This window comes from Falco punctatus (assembly GCF_963210335.1).
Source record: "Falco punctatus genome assembly, chromosome: 16".
Lineage (NCBI taxonomy): Eukaryota > Metazoa > Chordata > Aves > Falconiformes > Falconidae > Falco > Falco punctatus.
Genome location: NC_137596.1, coordinates 7,993,668 through 8,011,040, shown reverse-complemented (window position 1 = coordinate 8,011,040; position 17,373 = coordinate 7,993,668). Strand labels below are relative to the sequence as shown.

The 17,373-nt window shown below is 43.0% G+C and overlaps 1 protein-coding gene across 1 annotated transcript in view; it reads left to right on the top strand.

Moving 5' to 3' along the window:
• LOC308054126 (uncharacterized protein) overlaps window positions 1-17,373 on the top strand; it is a 97,868-nt gene that overhangs the window by 16,973 nt on the left and 63,522 nt on the right. The window contains exon 3 of the mRNA XM_080366411.1: window positions 9,134-16,688. The gene's annotated coding sequence lies outside the window, so the exon portion shown is untranslated. The remainder of the gene's footprint in view (window positions 1-9,133; window positions 16,689-17,373) is intronic.

Genomic DNA, 17,373 nt, shown 5'->3' with positions numbered 1-17,373 from the left:
GAGGAAGCTGTAGACATTATCTTCTTCTAAGTGGAAAAACTGATCTCAGGTACAGGTGTTTGAAGCTAGGAACAGTGTGAGCCAGGTTAACTTGGCTACATAGGCATAGGAGGCCACAAAATCTGACTGAGCCTAATTAGAAGCCAAGATGCCTCCCAGCACCTAAAGGTTCCATTTAAGATTGTGATGAGCTGACAAAACATATTAGTGAGAGGTAGAATTGGTATGATCCATGTTTGGCGCTTTACTGTTCAGTGGCAGCAACAAAATCCTGTGTAGAGATCTGAACCACACATGCGCAAGCCTGGATTAATTCACCCTACCTATTCTTTGGTGGTTAAAACCAGCACCTAAGTTAGTTGCACGAAGCTCTCAGAGTCAATGGGATGGACTGAATCACCTTTGGAGATGCTGCTGATCTGCTGTGGAACCCAAGAAGTCTTTGAGGCCATGCCGTCATTACCACTAGCCTGGATTCCTCTGCTGTCCATCCTGCACATTGCATTAGCCCAGGCAGCACACTGCCTCTGTTTTTGGGATCAAGCCATCAGTGCTGGAGCAGGGCCGTGAAACTCTTTCACCTGAGCACAGCCAGGCTGCCAGTGAGAAATGAGGCTGACGGATGCTGGCTGGCGGTGGGACCTATTGCCTACTAAAAGCAATCCTGCCCTCTCGATGCCAGCAGGTGCTTTGCCTATCCAGGCACTGCCAAGCTTCCTCTCGTTGTTGCCCTGAGTTCCAGTATTTCATCTTTGCTCATGCTGCTGTTTTTAATCCCGTTGCCTCGTTCCCAGCCCTTGGTGTCTGTTCAGAGACTCAGCCTCATTTGTTGTTGTGCTCTGCCAGAATTGTAAGAGGCGGTGGAGCTGCTTCTGTATGGGGAGGACTCACGCTCGCTGGCTCCACCGTCTGGACCTGGCCCCGAGCACAGAGCGCAGCAACCCCTAACAGGTCCCCTTGCTTTCTCTCCAAGAACATGATCAGAGGTTTGAAACTGAGCAGACAGCTGGTATACTCTCCCAGGGCAGCCTCTCTGTCTGGGCCTCCATTGTTTTCGTCCAAATCATATCTGATTCCTTTCCAAAAGCACTTCAGTCCATAAAACCAGACCAGGTGCCTTTGGTTGCACTCATTCCTGAAATGCCAGCTATGAACAAAAGCATTTTGGACTGGTCTTAAATTGGGTACAAAATTAATTTCAAACTGGGATGTTTTGGGGGCTTTTTTCTCCACTTAAAGCGCTTGAATCTTCCCTTATGCTTTCCAGATAGAAAACTGACCTTGTTCAGATCAGTCCTTGGTCTTATACCTGATTTACTGCACCCTCTTTTACTAGATCTTCAAAATTGCTTCACGCCACACTGTGGTCTCTGAAACCTCACATCTATAGACATTTGTTGCACCTTGACTACTCAGGTTTTTTTTACATAGAGTAAAACTACCAGCAAGTCAGATGATAGGGTTTACTCCAATGTGCTTTCCCATTCTGCCTAGTAATTTGCCAGAACAGTAGAAAAAGCAAAAGAACCCTTACCAGCCAAAATCTGTGGAAGTGTTTAAAAGCTCAGGTGGCCTCTGAGTTTTGGTTTAGTTCTGCATACCTGTTAACTGCCAAGCTAAGTGCTTTGTCCTCCAGACAGTCCTTCATCTAAACAGTGTGAGCAGTACCACTGGCACCAGAGCTATGGAAGGGCTCCTGATGCTGCCAAGAAGATGGGGCCTAGTTGTGGAGCAGAGATCTGCCAAGCTTCTGTGCCGGGGAGTTTGCAAACTTCCACGATGCATCTGTTTTATTTCAGATCATGGATTACACTGAATAGTCCTTTTGTGTGCTCTGTCTCCAACTACTAAAACTGGCTCTGAAGAAGCCAGAGATAAATATGATGGTGACTGTTAGAGAGTATCGCCCGGATATATGGCCTGACCTGCACCCACTGTCTATCTTAACATTGTCAGTAATAATGTTTATATTGCTGTGTCAACTTCGTTTCCTACCGTGTAACCAGAGATGGGCCAAGTGAATGTTGAAAGTTTTTCTGTACCTCTGCATTCAGGGTCATTTAGAGGTCCACAGGTGGGACAGGCACTTTGCACTGAACTGTTTACCCCAATGAATGCCATGATGTTCTGTGTATCATTCAAGGGGCAAACAATACCATTGGAAATGACAGGAGAGCATTACAAGGGTAGACTGAATAGCACGACTGCAGATTGGCAAATCTGCCTACCCACAGTATGTGGTGTTACAGCAAGTTTTGCAGAGGTAGGCTCTGTCCACCTTTCCCATGGGACATTACCTTCCAAACTTCCACAGATTCTCTGCATAGGTTCAGATGGCTACAGGGGCACCACGGTTTTGTGTGCTCTTCACATGCATTGTTAGATGGGCTTCATTTTGCATTGTAGAAATTCTTACATTTCAATGGCAAGGAAAATGGTTTTGTTAGCACGGGATAAAGGTGCACTTGCATATGACTATATCAATAGCAAGGGAATTCGGGTGTTCCTGGACCTGGCATAGTGTTTGTCATTATCTGCCTGGGAGCACCTGGTCCCAGTGAAGTGGTGTAAATGAGAGGGCTGCTTCATTGCACCTCTGAGCAGCAGGTCTTTGATACCTGAACAAGGGTTTTCATCAGTCAATCTTGTCTCCAGATAGTGGATATTTTGGAAAATTTAACCCATTTCATTTGTATTTAAGCATAGGCACCAGAAAGAAGTCTTTATTCCTCTAGTACTTGCAGTTCAGTTGCTGGAGTGTCACCAGTTCAGGACATCACCCAGTCAGCCACTGGGAGCCCAGCTTTCCCTGTGCTGTCTCTGGACAGTGTTTAACTAGACTGCTTTTATCTCTCTAGTCTGTCAGTGGGAGTTGAATCTTTGTGCAGAGACTGCATTGCTTGGCATCTAATCTGGACTAGTTGACTCAGTCAGCCTCAGAAGGCAAGGGGGGAGGGAGATAAGTAGGAGGAAGAAAGGTGGGAGTGGAAAGTAACATATTTGAGGGGACAGCAGGAAGCCTAGGCTCATTTGCATCTTGGGAATTGCTCAGGACATGACCAAGTGAGTGTTTCCTGATCCCCCCCTTTTTTTTTTCTTTTTTTTTTTTTTTGTGTGTGTGTGCGCGCATGTGTGTGTGTGTTCCCCTGAGGGCCAGAAAGGAAGGTTCCCTAGGAGGGCACAACTGGGGGAATCCCAACATGGGTGATGCCCTTGGCAAATGTCACTAGAAGGCCAAGTGCCCCAGGTGGGTGGTAACTTTGACCCACCAAGATTGCTCAGTTGAAAAGATTTTCTTTATATTATTTCCTTTAGTACCTGAATTTCTGTTGAATGTGACCCATTCAGTGCAGTCCTTGCTTATGCCTTGAGAGGAGTTCTCTGCATGGAGGATATTTTAATATATGTTTGCTTGTTATTGTTTGCTTTTTCTGTGGGGAGGTGAGTCAAAATGGAGACTAAATGAGGTTCCTTGGTGAGGAAAAGAAAGCAAGAACGATCTCTAAAAGATAAAAAACATTACTGCTTTTGGATAAAAGGTATGGGGGTTGTTTCAACCTGCAGGTTATTTGAGAAGAGAGGCCATTGTGGAGGTGGAGCTGTAAAGCAGGACGGGAAGGAGAGGTGCATAGCTGTGTGTCTTTTCAAGTACTTCAGGACACTCCAACATAAAAGTTGCCATGGGAATGTCAGATACTGTTACCTGTCATTATTAAAGTTGGGGTTCTGCTCACAGTTTTAAAGATCAATAATCCCACATTTTCTCAACAGGTAGAGCTGAAATCAGAGGATACTCATTGCATGTTCCATGTACTTCAGGGATTGATTATGTCTTTTCTTTGTCTGCCCTAATTAAATCAATAAATGGCCTTTGTAGTCACCTGTGTAGCAGGTGACAAGTTGAGCTGCTTGAGGTCACCGAAGAGGTCATCCTGGCAGCATTTGAGAAAGAAAAGGATTTTGATCCAGAATAGTCATGATGTCCTAGTTTCCTAGTCTCTTGGGCCAGCTCATTCCTAGAACAGGGCTCTGAAAGCAAATAGAAAAGGACAGAAGAGAATTGTCTTCTCTCAGGGATGATCTAAGAAATCTGGTATTTCTGTTGTCTCAAATCTTTCACTGTTTACTCCAGCTGTCACCTGTTTTGCTTCTTCTATGCTTCTCTTATTAACGTATTAGTAATGCTGTGATGATTAGGTGAGCAGATGACCTGTCAATGTTGCATTACGATTTAGTTTCTAGTTGTACTGTAGCAACTCCTGGGTGTACAGGCATCGATGGGAACTGTATTGTGTAGGTTGCTGTGTAACCCCAGTGCTTATTTGTCAAGGTGAGATAATTTTAAGTGGAAGTGAGTAGAAAGAAATTTTGATTCAGATTCCTCTTGGTGCTATGGTTGTTTGAAATCCAGATCAGCTCCAAATGGATCCAAATTTTACATGCAATACATGTTTCACATCAATTCAGGCTGAGTCTAAGACTGACACAGCCTCATTCTCAGAGATGAAAACAAATGCAAATCCATGTGCTGTGGTTTGTTCTGCTGGATTAGCCCGTTTTTCCTCAGATTGATGCAAGGGCATTTGCAGGTGTTTTGTCTGTGGTAGTTATTTGACACTGGGTCCTGGCATGCTGGTGTTTGGAAGAGTGGCCACTGTGACTAGCAGAGCTCTGGGCTCTGCTAAGGCTGCTGCCATTAGCAGGTTTTTGCCAGCCTCCTGAGATAACGGGTGTTGCGCAGAAACGTGAGCCTTTGGAGCATGTCCTTCCTTCCCTGGGACCCTCTGAGGTAGTTCATTGTTCCTAGAACCTCGTGCCTTGTTCTAGCACTTGAGGATTATCATAAAAGAAAACAGCACTAGTAGGATGGGATTTTTTTTCTGCTCAGGGGTCTAAAAATGGTATCTTTCAACCTGTCAGTATGCATTTACAACACATCTGAGGTTTGAAAGAGGCTGTCCAAAAAGAAACCCAAGAGTAATAAGAGTGTGTTAGCAGAGCCAGTAGGCACTGAATAGACTCTTGCGGTGGTAGAAAAGCCTTAGGATTCAACTGATCGCTAATTATGTGGCTCTATTCCTTTTTAAGAAAATACCATGCAAGGTTTGTGAAGGAGGTAAAGTGTGTTGATCTGTGGAGAGTTACCAGGTTTTGGGTTGGTGTTTGGTTGAGGTTTTCTGGGTTTCCCCCCCCCCCCCCCCCCTTTTTTTTTTTTCCTTTTATCCCATGCCTCAATTTGGTATTACAGACTGGGCTCTGGTTTTAAAATGAAGCTGCATTCCCAAGTTCTGCCATCCATCTCTTAGAGCCACTGTGTAAAGGACACAAGTTATTCCACCTTAAAAAGAAAAGAAAAAAAGAAAAAGGGAAAAAAAGCAAAACCCACGCTGTGCAGAGAGGGAGAGAGTTACAGAAAGTGGGCCCCCTGCTTTTCTCAGAGGGGGAATGTAAGCAGATCCTTGCTGAAACTGCTTCACTCAGCAGTTTTCAGCTTGTTTTAATTGGCCTGGCCTGAAAGAATTCTGAATGCTGTACCTGTGCCAATGAAAATGCAAATGTTTCCCCGAGAAGAGGCACTCAGAGTGCCTGTGTCCCAGCTCTGATAGCAGCAGCAGGGGCACAGAGACATGTATGTGATGGGAAATGGGGAGGCCTTGATCTAACACAGCTTAGAAAACAAAGGGCTTCGGAAAATGAAGTATTGAGTAAGGCAGACTAGGGCAAGATGTAGGGTACCTACTGGAACTACTGCAAAAACAGGAGCTTTTCTGTTGTGGAGTCGATTACCCTCTCACCTGGCACTAGACTATTGGATCCTTTACTAATTTACAGGGGAACTTGATATCTCTTTCTTTCTAGTTTTGTTTATTTATGTAACTGTTATTTACTGTAGAAGGTTTCCTATCAGAAAGAAGGCTATTCCTTCAAGTGCAGAGATGCTGTCATCAAGTGCATTCCTATAGCCAGTGGGTACAATGGTGTAAGGTACCACAATGTGTCGTTGGAGACTGTCTTGCTGTGGGAGAACTCCGTGGTTACTCAATGATGTTACAAACTGACCCCCGACTCTCGCTACCTGCAGGAATTAACAGGGTGGCCTGGGCGATAGCAGTGATGTTTCTGCACCTGGAGCCTGGTGGCAAGCCTGTCGTTGAAGCAGTAGTTATGGACCCTGCTTGATGATTTCAGCTCTTCCTTGTCTGTGTTGCTGTAGCCTGGGACCTCTGATCCCCCTCACACTGGAGACAGATTTTATGGATGGCTTTATAGGTGGCTCAAAGGGATAGCATCAGAGCCAGTGAATCAGATGCTGACTGTGTCTTCAAAGGTGCTGGAGTTTGTCTGGGGATTCTGAGGAGGATATTAAGTTGTTTCCCTGAACAAATAAGGTCTTTTCCCTGTCTATCTGGTACAGCCTAATGCTCCTTAGTACCAAAAATTCAGCATCAACCTCATTTAATAATGACTGTTCTTTTCTAACTCCATACAAACTATTGCTTGTGTTGCTAGTTCAGCTGGTGACAGCATTTCCAAATTAATTCAGTTTCATGGTCCTGCATCCACACCTGGTTGCAATGTAAAACTCCCAAAGCATCAGCTCAGTGGAGTCAGAATTACTGGCATGACTGTCTTTATGCTCTAAGCTTGCCATTATCTGAAAACATGAGATGATTGCTTAATTCTTTGTGTTTGTTTTCTGAGGCTTTTTTTACAACAGACTGTCTTTCCATCGTGGAAATAAAACACAATTTCCATTTCCACTTAAATTTGATAGTAACTCATATTGGGTTCATCATCACTAAATTATGGTGTGTTTGTACAAGCATGGGTCTGGACCCTCCCTGGGTCATCCCATATCCCATGTCCCACTTTTATGCTATTCATTCCCGTGAGATGCTGGCCCTACACAAAGTTAGTTGTCCTTCATCCCAAAACCTACATTTTTGCATTCATTTGCATCTCTCTGAAGTAGCGATGTGAACACACACACACACATGCACGCACGCACACACACGCCCACCCACACACCCCCACGCCCACGCCCACACACAGACACACAGACACACAGACACACAGACACACACACACAAACCAAACCAAGCTAAAACAACAACAAAAAATCCTTTGAAACTATCAAGTCTCATATATTTCCTGTGTTTTGATACTCTCCACAAGTGCCTGGGTACCAGTATTCCTCATACACTGAACTTCCCCATATGCTGGGCATCCCCTAGTGTGACCATTCTAAATGCAGATAAATCCACAACATATGTATTATAAATCATAGCCACACAAAATTATGTTCTTACACATCCATCAAACATACCTCCTCATAAAGGATACATACTAAAGTGCTGGAATGAATGAATAAGAAAAATCACCTGGCTCAGCTTGTTTTTCAGCTTCGTGTCAGATTACCAGCCCAGTTGTGGATTGGGAAAAGAATTAATTTTCAGTAAATGGTTGATCAATTATTTTCTGTCTTTGTAACTCCCTATACAGTAATGAATATGCATTATTTGCATTTTCCAGATAAATATCCAGCATCTTAGGGTATTTAAAATTAGATCTGTATGCATTTAGAGAGTAATGATTATTCTGAATTTCATCTGAGGCAATTAAAAAGCATCATGATGACATTTAAGGTGATATTTTTCTCCTCTATGTTAAATAATTATAAATAATAATAATAATGATTAAAAAAATTATTCTGTTCCTCCCAGTCTGGAACAACCTTTAGGTTAATAATCTAAATCATTAAAATTCATCTGTCTCTCAAAGGATTGAGTAGTTAAAAAAAAATGGAGGAACCTTTCTGTATAAGGGTGATTGATAATTACCAAAGCAAAGATGTTTTGTGGATAAAAATTGTGAAGGCTCAGCAGATTGGTTGGGTTATATATTGGTCAGATTGAGGTGCTATTTTCAACAATTAAACATGGTACAGTTTTATCAACTGACATGCTCTTCATAGGATGATGCAGAGGCCAAGTCCAAGCCTCCTTCTTAGTAGACTGACTGTCAGGAATTTGTGGTTTGCGGCTGCAAACTCATTGTGTGACCTTCGGTCACTGATGGCCATTTTTTGAGATTATTATTTAATTACAGTGGGAGTTAGGCCATTCTAGGTATTTTTTTATTATTATTTTTCCTTAAACTGCCTCTGTGAGTGAGGTTTCTCTTGACTAAGTTCCATCAGCTAAAATCCAGATCTCTAGACCAAGCTACCACTCTGGGGAATAACTGGCAGTGTCCATCATTTCTGTCTGCTTAAGCGTTGGTTGATTTACCCCCACAGGTGCCTGTATCACTTTATTTGTGATATAAAGCACCTAAACCATTAGATGAGAACTAACACCCAACTTTGAGATGGTCACAGCTACAAGTTGAATATGACTCAAGCTGTCTCTCAGCCTCTTTAATAATGAGCACTCTCGACCCATAGACATTGCAAAGATAATGGTGGTAAAAGTGGTAAAAACTCTGAAATGCTGTTTAGCTTCTCTGTTGACAAAAGCAATCTAAGATGACTACCTGAAAGGTATACGGACTGTTTTGGATTTTACATCTCTCTGGATAATTAGAGGCTTTCCCAGCCACAAAGAGCCAAGGAAGAATGGATTTCCAATGCGGGAAGGAAACATAAGGTTTTCCCTGTGAGGTTTATTGGATTGTGAATCGCTCCACCTATTTGCAGAGTTCTTCAGAAGTAATCTGCGTTCATCCATCTTTCCCCACCTCCCTCTGGGCTATTAAATCCCTCCCCACTCTGCTAAAACCAAGCCTTCATGTTGTCTTAATAAATTGCTTTTCTTGTTGAACGTGACTGTGCTTTGCAGGAAAATACCCCTTTCAAAGTAATCAGGACCAAATAGATGCCCTGTATACAGTGCATAGACCAGGAGGCTGTCCTTCAAAATGTAGGGGGCTATGGGGTTACATCTGATTTCACCGAGCACAGTCTCTGCTGTTGGTTACACTCTCCTCTGTCTTGCTCCCTCTCTTTGTTCATTCTTTCGGTTTTTTGTTGGTTTTTTTTTTTTCCTTAAACACGTTTTTATATTCCCATCTTGTTTTGCTACGTACATCTCCTCCCACTTTCCCTCCCTCGCCTGTTGCCTTATCTTCCTAGGTGTCCCTTGCTAAGTATGAATGCTGCGCTGCTGCGATTCCAGCTCAGAGTTGAGATCCACCGAGACGCCTCCGTCCAGCCCTGGCATCCCGTCGCTGGCAGACGGACGCTCCCCGGAGAGCGGCCTTGCTCAGGAAACGTGGCCATTTCCGGCTTCGGCTGCAGCCAGGAAATGAGGAGGCCGCGGTGAAGATATTTTTTTAATTTGACGGGGTTTTTTCTTACATTGTAGCAAGGAATGCTCAGGCTGGACAGTCCTGCAGTGAGGGGTTTGTTGAAACTGTTGGCCCGGGGAGGCGGGTCTGAATTTGGGGTTGTGTTATTCGCAGGTTCAGATTAAGGTTTGGGATTTGAAAGCAGCGAAATGTGAGCGAGTGATCCAAAGATTTAAAGCCAAAATAGTAAATGTGACCTCATAAAGTGTTTCTGCTTTCTGTTGCTGATGTTCTCATTTGCTGATTTGTTTTATTTTAGTTTGACCCATTGTTTTGGTTTGTTTTGGTTGTTGTTTTTTGTTGGGTTTTTTATGTTTGGTTGGTTTGGATTTTTTTTTTGACACAGAATTAAATAATGTAAAGTCTCTGCAGAATCCAGAGCAGTGCCTTTTGGGTGCTGCACACGAAGGAATTCCCATCTGCTTCCACTGCAAAGAAAAGGGTTTCAGACCCCACACCCTAATATTGGCCCACTTCTATGTTAATTTTAAATAGACTTTCTTAAAATTAATGTCATGAGAATGTAAAGCAGTCAAGGGTACTTTAGTTTTAGTGGAAGATGTGTGGCTAATCCCCTAGATTGTTTTAAAAATCTCATTCTTATTAGCATGAATATTCTATAAATTTCTACTGCAAGTAGTGGTTAAAACACTGAATGTAACCATTGCCAATGAAAATGAAAAAATAATAAGGGTAATAATTTAGCGAACTTGGGTGGCATTTTAGAAATATGTTATTTTAGAGCTAAACAGTAGATAGTTCTTGCAAAGGATTTCAAATGTAGTTGTTTTCAGAAACTGGCCCATAGTTTGAAATTCTCTGGAGGAAGCTTTTCCTCTGCCTGTCCCTCTCCTCCTTCAGGAAAAAAAATACATTGGAACAGAATCTACCATTTCATCAAAATATTTATGATTTTTAAAAATATGTATTTACTGTAGAAGGATTTAAAAGATTCTATGTAGATATTGAATTTTTATTTAATATATGAAAATATAATAGTAGAGCCAGTAAATGTTAAAGCAAAAGCTTATTCTAATGAGAAAAAAAAAATGTTCTGAAATTTTTGATTGATAGTTTTACAGGATTTAGAGGTTTTTCCTAGTCTTATTCCACACAAAAAAGGTTTTTTACACCATTAGGCTGATTTTTCCCAGGGTGTTTCAACCACAGTTCCCTTGAAGCTTCTGTGACTGCTGATAAAACTTAGCTACTTTGCCAGTGTGTTGTGTTTCATTAGTGCTTCAGAACCAGAGTCACAAAGCAGGGGCCAAAATCCTGCCATCACCTTATGAATGCAAACAAGAGCTGGCCTCTGCCCTAAGTGTGCGTATTGCAAGAGTACCTACAGCAAACATTTCCCACTGGAGGAATGCATGACAGCAGCCATACATGCACCCCAAAGGGGCTGAGTATGTTACTGCTGTAGCCCCCAGTGCCGCAGCCACAGGCAGATGCAGTGTTTAGGGCATAGCGGTGTACATTGGAAACTCCAGCACAGGGGTTCCAAGCTGAATCGATGCCTTTTTGTTCTAGGGATGGTACTGATACTTGGTATTTTTACTGTGTGCTGGGGAGTTTGCTTGAAATCTGTGACTGGCTGTGATACTCTGGCATTGCCTGCCATGTTGTGTTTTGCTTTCCACAGGCAGGTCTGTGTTTGGGTTGGCAAAGCGAGTTGGGAGTCTTCTTGGTGTGTATCTCTGTTGCTCCAAGAGCAGTGAAGCCTCCAGACTGTAGGTCTGAAGAGACAAAAGGGAGGGGAGAAAAGGGAGGAGTGACTTGCTTGTAGCCATCCAGAAGGAAAGCACAAATCTCCTGACCTGCAACACAGTGCTTGTTCCCTTAGCACCCACTGCCTCACAAGCAGTGTCCCAGATCTTTACGTGTGTGATAGTCCCACTGAGTTCAATTGTGGCTAAGGAAACACAAATATTGTTACTCCCATGCGGAGAGTTGCTCATGTACTAATCAGATGAAGAATGGAGATATCCTTCTCGGCCCTATTAACTTCATCATTGAAGTGGGTAACTGGAGGCTCAATTAGGCACTTGTGATTTTGGCTGGTGCCTGTAAAATAGTGTCCCGTTGTATATTTTTGTTTGGTTTTGGTTTTATATAGTAAAGCACAAATAACATTTGCTCATGAGACAGAGTAGGGACACACTGCCAGAAATAGAGGCTCCCAACAATTATACAGGATGTTGCTGTGGTGTTATCATATGATTCATCCACTATAAGTATGAACAATTGTTAAACTCAAGACACTCTCACTTTCACGCCCTCTGATACACATACCACTGAGGGCAAATATCCTCAAGATGAGTAAAACATTAGGACTGTGATTTTAACTCATAAAGGTCAGATAATTTCAGGTTCATATGTTAAGCCTTAACTTTGCTGTCCAGTCCTTGAGCATGGGGATTATAAGGAGGAATTTCTGTAAGCAATATGACATGCTTGCTTAGTAAATCCTTTTTGGATGCTGATTAACCATGGTAATGGCTGTGAGTAGAGGCTATCAAAGTGGTCCATGGTGGGAACTACTGAAATCAATTACAAAGAGAATAAATTTGGCCCAGATTCTCTGATACAAAGCAGAAGGGAGTTATGATGAGGAACGTATCCAGTAAACCTGGAACAAGCATGGCCAAAGGCATTCAAGTGCTTGCAAGAGCGTCATTCTTGTGAAAAACTTCTGTGCAGGCTTTGCTTAAACACAATCTTGGCAGTTATAAATTGGTAGAGCCATAGCAGCTTGTATCAGCTGAGCAGCTGGACTTTGAGACTTGTAGTTGCAAACCTGCATGTTCTGAATGTCCTCTGCCATGTGTAACAGCTGGATAATGAGTGAGCTTCTATGCAACCCCTGCTATTGTAAGTGTTCTGTTATCTTACATACCATAATGCTTATCTTTCCTGTAAATGGTTGAGGGCCACCAATGGGTGTGCCTTCTGCAATTCTTTTTGTATAATAGAATTTAGGTTAATTCTGGACTCTCAGAACTTGACTCGGACACTTGCTGTTGGTCAGCCATCTTTTGCCAGCTACTTTGCCTTGCAAACTCGCAGCACTAGATGGCAGTGCAATGGCAAAAACCTGCCCTCCGTGCTGCCAGCCAGGGAAGTCAATTTTCACCTAAAAAGCTGGATGAAATTTAAAATTTGAATGCAAAACAACCAGACCTTAACATGCCTCTTCAACCTCCTTAAATTCCTGTAACGCTCTCTGTAAAGACCTAGGACAAGGTCTTCACTTATGACCCAATGGCATACACCAGTTTATGCCACCCACAGATTTGGCCCACAGAGCTCACATGACTATCACAGCCATACCTGTGATTTGCATATATATGATATTAGGTCAGGAAAGAAATTCGGGTAAGGTTTAAAATGCAGAAGCAGTAAAGCAAACAAGCATGATATTTTTCTTCACAATTAAGCTTTCCTTACTCTTCAGCTATTGTTCATGCTTCCCCACAGGATAACGCTTTGAGTTGCTTTGCAGCCCCAGACTTGGTGGTGCAATAAATGAAGCTACAGGTCACCTCATTTCAATTCTTTTGACATAAAAAGCCTCTGCAACATTCAATCCCATTTTGTGGCCCAAAGGGGAACGTAAGTGGTGCATGGGTATTGGTTTGGTTTTCTGTAGGGAAAATTCCATCCTATGAGCCCATGTAATTGAACCGTATGGGTTACATGTGTTCATGTATGTTTTCTTAGTCTGGATTAGCACCCTCATTTATGACCAAGATTTGAACAAGGAGGAAAATGTCACAGTACAGGAAAAAAAAAAACAACAAAAAACAACAAGATAAAAATAAAAGGCAGAAAGACAGTCTTCACCACACTAAACATCATCCTTTTTGGACATCACGAATACAGCTGTTGGCCAAGAGTGAGATCTGAAGGTCTTTGTTAGGAAACGTTATTGCTGAGATTTTCACTGTTTGGATTTCCTGTTTTCCTCACTTCTGAACCCTTTAGCTTTTGTAATCTAAGCAGGGTCAGGTCTGGTCATCCGTGGGGAAACAGACTGACTGTGAACAACAAAGCTATGTACTGCAAGAACAGCACTGAGCAGTCAGTAGGTAAACGGCTGGGTAGGGTATGGAGGCAGCCAGAATCTTCAGCAGAGTCTGCTCTGACCTTCCACATGATGCTGGCCATAAGACTTCCCTGTTTGAACTGGGTCTGTCTAGATAAAAAATACCTATCCTTGATTTTAAAACACTTGAGTGATGAAAAACCACCCACTGTCCTTCAGAAGTGCTTTCAGGGGTTAATGGCCTTTGGCTGTTAAAAACAAGTATCTTATTTTTGCTCAAAATCTACTTAGCTTTAATTTCCTTGTCTTGCATTTGATTATACCTCTATCTGTAGACAGAAGAACTCTCGTGAAAATTTTTGGTAGGAGTCTGATGCCCAGATACAAAATGCTCCAAAAGATGCTCCAAGAGCCATCAACTTCCAGATAAGATGTGAAAGTCAGATTGGAAACATTTGATCTCTCCCCAAACCCATTCTTGTTAAATGTGCCAAAATCCATTCACTGACTATCCACAAACTCCCTCTCCAGTATCAGTATCATAAAATGCTTTTAACAGTGCTGAAGTGGTGATATCCCTGCATGCATGTGCCTTTATGTTTTCATTGGCTGAACACTGTAATATTTTTCCCTGCAACAGCTAAAGCAAAGTTAGCCCTAGAAGGGATGAAATTAAACCAGTGTAAAGGTGCATGATTGAAAATATACAGAGAGAGGTTGAAAAGTCCCACCCACTGTGGCCACACTTGGTGGCAGGTCATATAATTATACCAGCATAGTTGAAGGGATATAATCCTATTGTAGTAGGTGCTATTAATGTTATTGTGTAATATTATTTGTCACTGTGTGGTACTTAGCAGTTACTCTAAGTAAAGTGATTAAGCACTGTACAACATGGCTGTGTATCAGGTGAGCCTGTGGAGTAAATCAGTGCTGTCAGCCAGTCCAGTTCTTTGTGCGGAGTCTGAAGGAATGACTGCCATAGTGTACTGAGCTCATTTTAACTTCTGCACATGCATTTGATGTAAGCTAAACTTGGGCCTGTCTCACTATCCCTGCAGTGTGACCAGGAATTCTGCTTTGTACCATCTCTGCCAGTATCCCTCATTTCCTTTCCACCATTTGAAACACCAATTTTCACCAGCGGATAGGTTAGATCTGCTCTGGAAGGCAGCCTTCACAAGGCTAATAACTTTCCTTCCCTTTCTAATTATGCATGGCCCATTTTCTTACAGATATGCGTTGGCTTTTCTCAGGGTTATCATGGCACAGGCCATCCATGTTTTTGAGTTCTTTCTAGCTGCAAGTGCGATTAAGTTCAACTTTTTTGAAGGGCAGCTGGGAAGACTTTCACAGAGTGGCATTTAAGGGTTGGATTTGTCCCAGAACCTCCACTGAATGCCTTGGATTTCACCTTCAAATGCATAGGTATAGGGGATGCCATGCAGACATTTAGGACTTGATTCTCCTCTCACTACAGTGCTGTTTTGAAGAAAGGCAGAGAAATTACCTGGATTATATCAGCATAATTTATATGTTTGTAAAAGGACAATTGGGTTCTTGGGTTGCTGGATGGATAATACGCTGTTTCAGTCAAGTTGTTAGGTATCTGAAGGTGTCAGGGCTATTCTGCAAATTGAACTATGATGTGGAGTGAGAGGACCCGGGGTCCTGCTGTGATCTCTCTCTGCCTTCTTCCCCGTGTACATGCCTGAGTGGGGCAATGTGCCCCATCTCTCCTCTGGAGCGGGTGGGCTGGGCAGCAGCTCCAGTTCTCCCACTCACTGACCCTCCCAGCAGTATTGCTGCAACAGGACGTTGTGACTTACGAGGACGAGGACGGGCCAGCAGGAAATTCCTACCTCCGCCCCCCAGGAGAAAGAAGGAAGCAGAAGAAGCGCTGTGACTCACTCGGTCATGACTGAGTCACTGCAGACGCAGTTCCCGGGGTGGTGCTCAGCTCGCACCAGCCCTGATCCTGACCCTGTGCACAGCCCCGCTCCTCGTCCCCTGGAGTGCAGCTGGAATTAACTTGCACTTCTGCACTGATGCCCAGAGTTATCTGAGGGGGAGAATGAGAAGCTGCATGTAGAAAAAGACCTGATTTAGTCAATGCTCTTCTTTAACACCTGAAGCAACTTATGGCAGGTGCCTGGCAGCTTACAGTATTCAACGGGATATTTATTGGGGATCAGAAAATATACTTAGTTGAACAAATCTCTTATCTGTCTTCGGCTTACCACAGACTCGCTGAAATTGGATGGGATCATTTGCTGTCCGGTTGCAGATAATAAATCAAAGAGCTGAAGAAACTGCAGGAGAAAGGGCATGAACTGACCAAACATTTAGCTTATTGTAGTAAGCATCAGCCCAGCCAAAATTAAAGTTTCCCAGCAAATTTTCACTTATCTCAAATCCAGTTATTCCCTGTAGGCAGCTGAGTTGTCTAAGTAAACAGAGGTCACTTTACCTTGACTAAACAATGACTTTGCTATAGTCGGTGCCAGCTATGTAGCAGTTACAAAATGCACTTTAAAGGCTTGCTGGTAGCAGGCTGCCAGGGTGAATAAACCAGTCAGTCTGGTCTACTTTGGGCAGGATTTAGGATGCTTAGTTAGATGAAGCTGTGGTCGGATCAGCTGATCCCATTCTTTGAGCGGGGATATAGTACGCAAACGAACAGACATGTATAAGGAGGAAGCGGACAGGAGCTGGGGGAGTGGAGAAAGGATGACTTTCCTCTGATGTCAAAAATCCCATCATTCAGTGCTCACAGTGAAAAAGACAAGAGGAGAAGAACGTGGAGAGAGAGAGAGAGGGAGAGGGAGAAGAAATGAAGGGGAAGCATGCACTAATTTTTCTCCCTCATTCTGTAGGCTAGCACTGTCCACCCTAATAGGATGGAGAAAATAGCCTGATCCCGAGTGCCAAGTTCTGAACAGCCTTCCAAGCCCCAGGGATTGTTCACAACCCCATCCCGATCTGGACTTGGTTAGTACTGTCTTGATATGAATAATCAGGTAGATAAAAATTGTCAAGAAACTTACTGCTGTTTCCTCAGGGCTCTCTTTGTGTTATCTTTTATTTCTGGCAATTTTAATTTTCTGATCATTGTTGTGTTTGTCAGAGGTGTTAGATATCCAGCTCTCCCAGGATTTCTGCAGTGTGGTGAGAAAAGGACCAGAGCTGGCTGTAAGTGAATTAGATCAAGCAGCAGACACAGGATTGCTGGAGTTGCCTGCATCTCTGTCCAGGCTGCTAATTCTTCCTTCCGAGGAGCTGATTTCAAAAGGTGCCAGATTTGTCCTTCATGCATTTCACTGTGTGCCGTTGCCTGTAATTAGTTTCTCAGCTGAAAACGCTTTCTCAGCTGGAGGGGGGGTGTGGGGTGTGGGGGTGGGGAGAAAAAAAAAAAGCCAAAAAACCAACCCCACACATTTTTGGCAATGGGTTGTTTTTCTAAGCAATTAATTAAGCACTGATTTTAAAAGAATTTGAATGAATCCTCCTTCCACTCTGTGTCAAGCACGGATTTTGTATTAATCACTTCACTACTCTCTGACTGAATAAGGACTGAAAAAGATGCATAGAGTAAAAATTTCCTCAGGAAATGAATCAGTCAAGGAACCTGTGCCTCATCTCGCCTCCTACAAACGAAGAAAGAGAGGATTTTGTCAATGGTGGGTCAGTTTACAAATGTGTCCTTTGCAGTGTGAGTCACAACTAGTGATACATCTCACAGCAATGCAACCACAGATGCAGTTTAAATCCAGGACTGAATGCCAGTTAAAGATAAATAGAAATGTATCCTCATGCCCGTAATAGTAATGAGAATGAAAATGCAACCTGTCAGACCTGCTTGTATGTCAGCCAACTCTTGCTGCTTTTTAAACCAGTGTCAAAATTCTCGATCACTTTAATGGGAGCAGAATAACCCCTCAGGATATGGTCTTGTGATTTCCATTTGCTTACAAGCA